The sequence below is a fragment of the Perna viridis genome, chromosome 13, assembly GCF_037379345.1.
Source record: "Perna viridis isolate PV_CMFRI_1.1 ecotype Kerala chromosome 13, ASM3737934v1, whole genome shotgun sequence".
Lineage (NCBI taxonomy): Eukaryota > Metazoa > Mollusca > Bivalvia > Mytilida > Mytilidae > Perna > Perna viridis.
Window position 1 is genome coordinate 23,166,481 of NC_142457.1, and position 12,864 is coordinate 23,179,344.

Consider the following 12,864-nt stretch of genomic DNA (forward strand, 5'->3'; position numbering starts at 1 on the left):
ATGAAATCTAGGTGCTTCATTTTTTTTGCAGTGTATTTTGTGCTGAATTTTCAAGAGTCCATAACAACTGAAATTTAGGTCAACTTTTGCCGCATGACCATGTACTTTTTTTTTTGTGCAAATAAAAAGTATGCTTTTCTAGTTTTAGGAACAGAAACTCATTTTCTGCTAATTTGTGTTGTTTTCTTGAAATTAATTTTCAAACTACATAGGTACCCTATGGAAAATGCATTACAAATAATTGCGCTCTTGTATCCAACAAGTGTTCTCATCGCAATTAAAAACATCCGAGTGAATCCGAATTCGCCACATCCGGTTTCGTCATCACCCGGAAACGCACCTGGAAATACAGGTAAGCAATTTAGTTTTAAATTATAACACTCATAAAATTATTATTGGGGCGGTGGTGGGTCATTAAGAAGTATATTTAACACTACAATTATTATAAAATCTCCTTGAAATTAAAAAATTTCCATTTTATAATAATTATGTTAAATATATTTCTGAAGTGTAAATAAAATAATATTTTATTTTCACAATAGAATACTCACAGTTTCCAACTGATTCCAAAGTATATTTCCTTGTAGGTGGTGTACAAATAATTTCATATACTCTGTACAAATAAAATCCTTAAACCAATAACTTCAAATGTCAGAAAACATCAGAACAGTATATACAGAAACTATATACATACAACTGGTCATTCACTGTTCTGAAAAACACATACATGAACATAAAAACCTTACTGTAATAGTTGTTGGGAATCTAACTCCCTCAAATAAAATTTGGCAAAAGTTGACTCAGAAGTCCAATCTGCTGCTTCTAAAATAGTTTTTACAGATGCACCCTTGTACAATGCCCAAGTTGGAGCAATCGCTCTTGTAGAATGAGCTTTAACTTTCATATCTTTATCTGCATATGCCATTTTGATTGCCTGAAGAACCAACTTGAAATAGTAACTGTTGATACTGATTTATGTGGTTCTTTAATAGCCAGAAATAACCTAAAACTGTCTGGCGCTTCCAACCTATGTCGAAAATCTTTAGTCATATCTAAATAGATTTTCAAACATCTATTACGATCCAAAAGTGGCCTTTCCTCAAAATGAGGAACATGTGTTTTCATCCCAAAATGCCTTTGTCTATCCTGTTTAGATAAACCATGTCTTATGAAAGTAACACCCTTCTCTTGTACCTTCATAGACTCCTGATCTATTCTGAGACTACACCACTACAAATCACTACATCTTCTAAAAGTAGTTATTGCCAACAGAATACTGTTTTTAAAGTAACCAATTTTAATGAAACTTTATCAAGAGGTTTAAACTTTGAATCTCTAAAGCTTGTAAAACAGTTTCTAAATCCCATTCAGGGAGTAATTTTACTTGAGGTGGCCTAGAATGAAAAATTCCCTTAATCAATCTTGAAATGTTTGGATTTTTTCCCACTGGACAATTCTGAATTGGAGGCAAAATTGCTGACAACATAGATCTATAACCAGATATGGTTCTATATTGTAAACCTGATTCATATAAATAAACCAAAAAATCATCTACTTCACTTAAAAGGTGCTGAATATGGATCAATTTGTTTTGAACTTCACCAACTATTGTATTTGACAAATTTGGTGGAATAATCCATCTGAGTTCCCTGCCTCCATGAAGCAGTGAGCAACTCTCTAACTGGTTCTGAAAAACCTTCTGCTTTGAAGTTTCTGTCGAAAGAAGCCAAGCATTCAGTTTTAACATCTGTGGATCTGGATGATAAATCTGAGTTCCTGGTTGAGTCAACAGATATTTTTGTAATGGAAGTTTGAGGGGAGGAGCTATCAACAACTCCTATATCTCCGGATACCAAATTCTCCTTGACCACTGAGGAGCTATCAAAATTACCTGACAACGATACTGCTTGATATATTTCAGTATCTTCTGAATTAGACAAATTGGAGGGAAAATGTAAACAAACATGTTCTCCCATGAAATCGACAGTGCATCCAAAGCCACTGATTCCGGATCCACTGATCCACTGAAGTACAGTACTTCACAATCTGATTGTTCTGCACCGAGGCAAAATGATCAATCTGAGGTTTCCCAACCTTGGAAAAGATCTGCTGAACAATTTCCTTGTTCAACATCCATTCTGTTGGTCGAATTTTGAATCGACTCAACTGATTGGATAATATATTTTTCTTGCCCATTATATGAGCTGCTTTCAAAATTATACCATTTTGAATTGCCATCTGCCACAATTCCCTTGTCAGAAGACACAATTTCGGTGGTCGTGTCCCCCCCCTGACGAGTTACGTATGGAACACAACTGGTATTGTCGGTCCTGATCAAAACTACCTTGCCTTGTAGTTGATTCAGAAAATGTTTCATTGTCAGAAATATGGCTTTCATCTCTAAACAATTTATATGCCAACTTTTCTGATCTACATTCCATTCCCCTTGAAAAATTTTGGTCCCAATATAGCCCCCAAAATCTTTCATTGAAGGACCTGTCGTGACTATAACATCGACTTTCGGAAAGACTAAAAATCAGCCTTTCAGCATGTTGACTGAATTTTTCCATCATAAAAGATGGTACTTGAGATGTTGAGCAAATGGAAGTACTTTTGACATATCTCTGGAAAATATCTCCAAAAATGCAATAGATGTAACTGAATGGGTCTCATGTGTAGACGAGCATTTGGTACTAACTCCACACAAGAAACCATCATACCCAGAATATTTAGATAATCCAAAGCCACTGTCTGACCTGAAAACGTCTTCTGAATCAAGGTTTGAATTTTTGTACCCTTTCCAATGTTGGATGTACAATTCCCTTGTCTAAATGAAAAACTCTTTCTAGATAAGTTATTTTCTGAGTTGGAATCATAATGGATTTCTCCTTGTTTTATTATGAGCCCTAATGAAACCAGAAGATTGACACATTTCTCTCGATCTTCTATCAACTGATGTTTTGACGGACAGACTATCATTATATCGTCTAAATATACTACTAGTCTGATGTTCTGTTTTCTTAAGTAAGCTGCCACTACAGATACTATTTTTGTAAATATTCGTGGAGAAAATGTTGGACCAAAGCACATTGCTTTCCACTGATAACTTTGTTTTTGAACTCGAAAGCGCATATATTGCCTGTGATTGTAATAAATTGGTACATGTAGATATGCGTCTGACAGATCAAGAGATTTTGCCCAATCGTTTGGCTTTACTAGGCTCAATACTTTGCTAAGTGTCCATTTTGAAATGAATCTTTTTCAAATACCCATTTAGAGGTTTGAGGTTTGTCACCATTCTCATTTTCCAGTTCTTCTTTGGAACAGGAAATGATATACTGTAAAAACTGTTTACAGCCTGTGGAAAATTTACCTTTTCTATGACATCTTTTGCCAAAAGAGTATCTATTTCTTGCATAAAAACTCTTGATTTTTTTGAGAAACCAAAGTAGTCTTTATTCCCTTCCAAAGAGGTTTCTCTTGAAATTCCAATTTATAACCCTCTTGAATAATCGAAATTATCCACCGATTTGTGGAATTGTTCTGCCAATCTTGAACAAATTTTGTTAGGTTACCCCCAACAGGTATTTGTGGACACAAACATATTGTACTTGCCTCTGAGTCAACTGTCATTCTTCTTGGGGATCGGAAAAGAACCCCCAGAACTCTTGTCAGACTTGCCATCTTTCTTCTGGTTAGCCTGGTTAGTCTTATACACCACTGACTTCAATTCCCCTTTCTCACGATTAAGTAAATGACAAAAAGGTCCGAACTGACCCGCTTGGTCAAGAGTTTTTTTTGACATTGCAGATAGGTCCTTAACAGTTTGACCTACAGTTTCTTTGTCAGTGTCCTTATCCAATGCATTTAACAAAGACCTAATGCCTGTTGCATGTAAAGAATAGAAATAATGTTCATATGAGATGAAAGCTGTGCTTTTCAATTTGACATAGTGGTTGGGTATACAACTGACGGTGACTATCCCAAGATTTAACAGCCTTCTGACCATGAGTTTGTTGAAGCATAGGTTCACGAATATCTAAAGTAGGAACCTTCAAAAACTCTACTGCACTATCATGTATAGGGAAAATGTTCTCATATTCCTCCTTGTAAGATGTAATGCGATCAGGGTTCTTGCTATGCCAAGAATTTTCAAGAATATCTATTTGTGCTTGGTCTAATATTAACCCTACCCTACTCTTTTGTTTCGCAATGTCTTCCTTAAAGATCTGCGACAAAAAATTACTCTTTGTCTGACTACTTTCAGACTGTTCATTAGTCAACTCATGCTCACTCACAGATTGCTGCAAATCTGTATTATGTGTTTTAGCACATGAAATATGTTTCAGAAACCATTCAACCTTACTGTTTGAAACATTACTTGTATTGTCATTTACAGTGTCTCTTTTAACTGGATTATTTCCAGAAACACTTCCATTTGGTTCACTTTTGTCATATTCAGACCTTATGTCTAACTCCTGACGTTCCCTTTCATTAACCATAATAAGCAATTCTGTGTCAAAGAGTAATCAAGGGAACCAAGGTTATAGCGGTAATTAAAAGAATGTAATCCAGGGACAAAGACCAGACATGGAAAACAGACATACACAACAAAGAACATAAAGTAACTAAAATCATACATACAAAGTAACAAAAGCAAATGAGCAACTCGGACTCCACTAAAAACTGGGAGCATGGACCGGGTGCACCGGTAGGGTAAGCGTCCTCTGCTTTTCTAGAAACACCCGTCAAGTTCAGGGTAGACAAATGAGGAAAGGAAAACTTTGATCCGTTGAATAAATCAGTTTTCATGGTGCAGATGGATACACCATAACGATCCACAAGTTCATTATGACGACCATAAAACTTCTGTAGTGATGACTTCAATCTTGTAGCAACATAACCCTGTTCCAGAAGCCCATTTGTTAGAGTTCTAGCGTGATACAAAAAGCCTACATAGTTTCGGCAAGCTCTGGCATAACGTATGAGTTGTGATATGAACACTCCATGCATAGGTGCCGAAGGGATGTTGTCACAGATGAAAGGAAAGTTGACAATACTGAATGAAAAGTCATCACGTTTGTCGTAATAGTTTTCCTTTACCATTGATTTCTAAATGTAGGTCAAGATATGAGGCTGACTTCACAGTGTCTGTAGTATCCTTTATCTCAAGTTTTTTTGGGTAGATGCGATGTATCAAATCCCCGAAATTAGGATTGTTTAAAGATAATACGTCATCTATATAGCGGAAGCTGAGATTGAAGGAGCTAGCCAAACAATATTCTTTCTTCCTGATCAGATCAGCTATAAAGAAAGCCTCATAAGAGTGAAGGAATAGGTCAGCAAGTAAAGGAGCACAATTTGTTCCCATTAGAATGCCGACCGTTTGTTGAAAAACACATCCACCACACTGGACAAATATGTTGTCGATTAAAAATTCCAGCAATTTGTAAACATCTTCCTCTGTATATTTGGTAGAGAGAACAAAAGAGGATAGCACAGATTTATGGTTTTCCACAATCTCTACTTAGAAAGTCTCTATTACGAGATATTCTAGGAGAACCTAAATCTTCATCTAAATTAGGATTTAACCCTATAATTTGTCACTGTGGTCTACGCACCCTTACTGGGTCATTATCCACCTCTCGACCATCAGATCTAGACAGAGCTGAGCTCTCCTTATTCTGACATTTACTATCTTGGGAAAATAGCTGAAAAAGTCTATCAAACTTATCATTGAAACTATTTTCCATGTTACTAAGTTTTTTGTCTACCTCAGCCCGAATAGTTTCTGTTTTCGATGGTTTCGAAGAATGCTTCCTCTTACTTGGGACCTTTTCTGTCTGTGAACAAGAAGAATTATCACTCACAACCCTGGCTGTCGGATTCTGAAAGTGAGTCGTGACAATCTGATTCAACCTCCATACTGCTTGTAAATGTTAGTACTAGAAATGCAACTTGAACTATACACTTTGAAACGTAAAATTTCCAAAGCTATGATAAATTTACGATGAGTCTGTCTTGAACGCAAAAATTAATTCTAAATTGCTTACCTGTATTTCCAGGTGCGTTTCCGGGTGATGAAGGAACCGGATGTGGTGAATTTGAATTCACTCAGATGTTTTTAATTGCGATAAGAACACGTGTTTGTACGAACGTAATGATCAATATTCTATTGTTAAAATAAAATATTATTTTATTTACACTTCAGAAATATATTTAACATAATTATTATAAAATCTGTTTCACATGCAGTATCAACAGGTGACTCCTATATCAACTCAAGGGCCACTGCAATATTTCAGCTATATTCAGACGATGAACATGAAATTGATGCTAAAATGAACATGAAATGATGATGAAATAAAAAAGAGAAGGGACACAAGGACAATGGGGTCGACAAATTTTGATTGCCATTGGAAATAGGGAGAGGTGGGTAGGGTCGGGTAATTTAGCCTCCTGTGGCGGAGCCCTATGGTTCCTACTCCGGGAGAATACCACAGTAGGGTTTTTAAACGTGCGAGGAACGTGGCATCTTTCCCAACACGGTGCACCACTATGGTTTGCGGTTGGGTTTTCTGTATTATAGCCTGACAACCCCAGCATGTAACACGCGAGGGGTACCGCATTCCACCACCTGGGGCACACATTCCAATTGCTTTGTGCGCAGAGCACCCTAGACCCCGGCTAGGGTTCTGAGCACTATTTAGTCGCCTTTTACGAGAAGCTTAGCGCTGCTGCAGGTCTATTCTTTTAGCACCCGGACCTGCACGGGGAAATACATACAATTGAAAACCAAAACAAAAAAACAAAAAAAAATTGTAAAACAAAGTTTCTGCTGGTTATTGAACTTTTATTTAAATACATGTACATCTACCGAAAATAAAATGATTTCTTTGTATCAACTAAGGTACAACAATAAGTAAATTAATTTTCTTCAGAAATAAGAAGGAACTATTTTTTGTGAGGAATGACTTATTAGTATGCGAGTTTTCTGAATTAAAATTTTGGCACTCAGAAGGGTTAATGGCTGACATTGCAGTTAATTCCAGTAGAAATTCCATTGGGCATTTCGCCCAAATTTTCACTGTAATTTCAGTGGATTCCATTGGAAATTCAACCAAATAACAGTTGAAATTTCACTGGAATTTGGGTGAAATTGCCCACTGGTATACTAATGGAATTCCAGTGTTTATTTTCACTAGGGGGCCCTCCTTTTTGATAGTTCAAGATAACCTACTGAATATGATGATTATGCCACATGACCTCCTTTCATCCTTACATTGTTTATGTCTCTGCTTTGAAATCATAATAATTGATTGAACAATTCTGTTTATTTTCTATATTAAATACATCATTGTTTGCTACAAGTATGTACATGTACAAGTGTGTTTACCATTTTATTTTATTTATGGACATGTACATGCAGTAATTAACATATATGTACACTGTGCTTGCATTTTATGTACAGAAGTTCAATTAATCACACATGACATTTTCCAATAAAAAGGAGGGGTGCCCTCCCCTGGATCTGCCACCGTAATCTATACTTACTACACAAAAAATGTACATTGCAGCTTCGAAAATCTGTCATTAGAAGCTCCCGACTTCTTCATTAGAAGGGTCAGAATGAGTGAAATAAATTGGCAAATCTCGATTGAGCTTTCCTCCCTGCGAATGTTTAGGTCAGTGATGAAATACTCCAGCTCTCTGCGTCAGAATTTAAATAGTTAATATCATATAATCATTGAAATCTTGCTGTTCAACGCATATTAAATAGCATTAATATTGTTATACGCCCATGTCATATTTAAAGTACATATCACATATTTGACATGGAGTATGATCAGCGGTGGAGCGATATCTTAATGTAAACTTTGCAAGGAGAATAACCCGTGGAGTGTTATTTTGGTAGTTATATGTTGAAATGTCTATCCTTGTTACGTAATTTGGTTGCCAACAATCTCTAAGTCAAGTTCAGTCTATAAATAGACTTCCTTGGCAAAAAATAGAGTGTTGGGGTACATCATGCATTGGCAGTAAGTCGGTTATATCTGGCAGAAGACTGAATAATGTTGTGACGACAAAGTTTCCTTAATTAAGTGGGTTCCCAGTCTTTTAGATCAGTTGGCGTCCATTTTCCTGATAAGATTTAGTACAAATCCTCATCATTATAACATGAAAGTGCCTGGTAATTTCTCAATTATTATGTCTGACCATGTATCAGAAATGTTAATGTGTGAACAACTATGTAGGAAATATGTGCTAACTGATCTCTGTATATTCAACCTTAAATGGAACAATACTTCACTGATAGTTCAAGAATGTCACATAACAATTTCCTAATAAAATTATACCAAGTACTAATTTCACTGTAACAGAAATTTGCAAATGTAAAAGTTGCAGCTATTGTGCAATACTATCAAGATTTGAAATGCTAGTTCAGTTCAATACCTTCATGAGTTTAACTTTTGACACAAATAAAATGTCTCCACTTATTTTCCATACATAGTTTTCTGCAACAGGTCTTATATTCAATAAAAATGATTAAAAGAAGATTTGTTTGCACTAAAAAGCTACTTTCTTATGAATAACTGAAGCAGACATCCAGCATACATTGGACAGTAGCCTCATCATTTCTGATGCATAATATATCATCTGGGATAAGGGCACAGCTAACAATATTAATAATACCGGTATAAGAATTTGAACATTCAGTATCATACAATAGATTGTTAACAAAGACTAAATATTACAAGACAGACAAAAAGTGCACCCTGTCTCACACTTTCAAGAATTCTGAAACAAAGTGACTTATTGATTTAGTGTTGATTTACTACAATAACACTATGAGTATGAATATTACAGTCGTCAATGATTTGGCTTAATTTGCCTTTAACCCATAACTGAGTTAACCCTTACCCCATACTGTAACTGATGCTTTCCTGCGATCTAGGAAAGCAACATGTAAACATTTCTAAATTATAATGCTAGCTGTGCTCTGGGAAACATTTTGTTGTTATACTGTGCACCAATCTACTTATAGACAGACCTTACTTCACTTTATATCGGAATTCTGATTTTTCAATGCAAGGTTTTAATGTTATGATTCATTTTTCCGAGTTGCTCATTTGCTTTTGTTACTTTGTATGATTTTAGCTACTTTGTGTTCTTTGTTGTGTATCTTTGTTTTCCATGTCTGGTCTTTGTCTCTGGATTACATTCTTTTGATTACCGCTGTAACCTTGGTTCCCTTGATTACTCTTACTATATATTTACTTCTGATTTTGCCATTTTCCACCATGTTTCTTGACCTTGGAAAATCAGGTCTGTTAATGATTGAGAATTATTCAATGTGTCTGAATTCTTGAAGTCCCATTGTCATTGACCCAAGAATAGGTTACACTTTACAGATCTACATTGTATGCCATTGAGGTGCACTGTTTTGTACTCAAAAGTAGGCCCGGTCTAATTTAGTAAAATTTAAAAATAATAGGTGAAACTAAATGATGTTGATTGTTGGTAGTAAAGGGCTTACATTTAAATATGTGAAATACTTGAAAAAAAAGTGTAAAGTGCATGCTTTAAGCTGTCCAGAAAGCTTCAGATCCTCACTGGATTTCACTACTCTGTACAAGCTGGGTGTTTCTCAAAAAAATGCATAGTTTCACACAAACTTTAAAGTTAAAATCATGAAAAAAATGAGAACAAACAGGTACATATTTTTATATGCATCACCACAAGTAGTGGCCCTATGATAAAACAAAACAAAACAAAACAAAAAAAAAGGAAAAGAATGAAAAGAAAAAATGGGAAACTTCTAACCTGTTTTCATGTTCAGGGCCATATATTTGGATTTTTATATGTTTGAACTGTTCCATTGTTCATGCCTCAGTATTTTTTTTCATATTTAATATCAATAAACAAGCCGTGGTGAGTCATAATGATTTCATGAGCATACATATACCATATATGTTAATTTATAATTTTGATTTCAGGATAAGGAAAGTGAATAAATAAACTGTGAGTTTACTTAATTTAAAAGTCCCATTGATTGGTTACTGCAATACTGGTCCATTTTTTATGCAATCCACCAAGTCACACTTTTACTGGAATCAATTAGATTAATTATCTGTACAATACCACAAATTGGCAGAAAAGTTACAGAAAAATATGCCCCACAACTTGAAAAGTGTTAGAATTTGCACCCTGACGGCTCCTGGATTTAGGTTAAACGGTACTATTTATTTCTTTTATAGGCAATAGTAAAACTTTTGAAAAATTGACCTCTTTAAATAATGATGGAACTATAAACTGACTTCTCCAGTCATTATCTTCATTTCCTTTACTTAAAATGTGAGCAAAGTCATAGCATAACAGTCTCCTTTCTTTGGTATTTTAAGCAGATGATTTTTAATATCGAAGTTCCTTATTTCTATGAATATTTATATAAAATAGTTTACAAAAAATGTTATGCAGTTGTAAAGTATGATAATGTTAGAGTCTGGAATTAATAAAAACAAATTGTCCAATCATGGTGTCCGGAAGTATTTATTTAAGTAGGATAAATGAAAGGCCAACCTGAAAATGAGAAATAGTACTGGTCTGCCTGTGCAGAGAACCCATCACTTTACCTCTTACTTTAAAATCATATAATGAGTCATCAATTATTATTGAGATTTTCTAAAGAATATGAATGACTATGACAGTATTCCACAATATTCTACATGACAATACTCAGACTGGTATTGATTTTGGGAGTTAAGATTTGAACATTTTTAGAAGTTAGGGGCCAAAAGGGGGCCAGAAACATGTATTTTCCTGAAGTCCAGACAATAATTTGACTATTACATGTATTAATAAAGTGATCTCTTTGAATATGACTGTATTACAAGATGCTTCATCACCAAAAGAAGACTTGGATTGATTTTGTGGATTAAGAGTTGAAGTACTTTTGAATTAGAGGCCAAAAAGATGTCTGGAACAAGCATTTTCCTTATGTCCAGACAATTACTTGAGAAAAAGTGAATGGATCTGATATAAATTTTACTACAAATTGCCATATGATGAAAGGAAGACTGGGAATAGTATTTTGGGTTGTTAGTAGAGCAAAGTAAGAATATGGGAGCACAAAGGTGCCCGAAACTACAAGGTGCCCTTTGAGGTTTTAACTGAAACCGATTAAGAATAAGGGCCAAAAAGTAGGAACTAAGATGCTGGTCATATACTTATCCTGTGTTAAATATCTACTAATAATCTTAAGTTCAAAGTTGTATCAAGTTTGAATAAGTGTGTCCATATTTTCCCTGGCTGTTCCAGATTTGACCTCCGTGTTCGTATCAAGCTGTATCCTGCAAAGCATTTCATTGTTGATTAAAGTAGAGCTATTCCTGGGCGATATTAATTTTCTTGATGGTTTGTTAGTTCACAGTTTACTAAACTTGAGAACTGAATATCAAATTAGAATATGAAATCGAATAAATTGAGTGTCAACCATAAGAAATGTGCTGTTAACCCTATCACACTTGCAAGCTTCAGTTTTTCCCTGCTTTCTTAATCTTGGCTACATCTTGGAAATGGGAATGTTATTTTAAGACAAACATCTTTGAATAGTAAAATTGATAATGAATTGATGTGTGATTTTTATTGGCCTAAAACTGGATTCAACATATTGAATACTGCTCTGTTTTGAATTCTGTACTACAACAACCATGAGTAAAATGACATGTGATACTAATGTAATGACATCAAAATATGTGATTCTATGTAGAAGTACAACCATAGTCAGAATGGTATACTGTTGTTAACAGTATTTATGAATGCTTTAGTCCTAAAGGAAAACTACCAGTATGTAGTGTAAAGAAATTTAAACTATATCTGTTCACCATTACAAACTTAATAAGTTGGAGACCTGACTTAAGTTGATTAAATTTCTTAAAACAAGTGCTTACATTATATGAAGATCAAATATTTTTTTTATCAAATAGTACCTGATTGTTACTGGATTCATGCAACTAAAACTTTTTTTCAGCGAGGAGAAGTATTCTCTGACTAATTGGTGAAATAAAGCCACAGTGTGGAGCGGAACCACTGTCTGCTGACCAATGTGTATCTGTGAGTTTAATATCCTGAATATTTTATCTGATGTTTTCGACAAAATTCTCAAAAATGGACTGCAGATATCACTTATGGTATAATAAATGGTTTTTTAACAAGTGCAAAAATTTTGTGGTTGTATAATGGTATGATGCTTTGTTGCCATTGTCAATGTCTTCATTGTCTCCGTCATCCATAGACATTTTGTTTTGGCTCAATAACTTGAACTTTGGTTTGTTGATTTTTACAAGATTTATTAACAAGGCTACAAACTGCAAAAGGAAGGTTGATATTGATTTTGTGGCTTATGGTTCTAACCGGTTTAGAATTATGAACCTGAAACAAGCCAAAAACAAGCATTTTATCAAATTTAAATGTATAACTCCAGTTAAAGAATATGAATGACTATGACAGTATTCCACAATATTCTACATGACAATACTCAGACTGGTATTGATTTTGGGAGTTAAGATTTGAACATTTTTAGAAGTTAGGGGCCAAAAGGGGGCCAGAAACATGTATTTTCCTGAAGTCCAGACAATAATTTGACTATTACATGTATTAATAAAGTGATCTCTTTGAATATGACTGTATTACAAGATGCTTCATCACCAAAAGAAGACTTGGATTGATTTTGTGGATTAAGAGTTAAAGAATTTTTGAATTAGAGGCCAAAAAGATGTCTGGAACAAGCATTTTTCTTATGTCCAGACAATTACTTGAAAAAAAGTGAATGGATCTGATATAAATTTTACTAAAAGTTGCCAT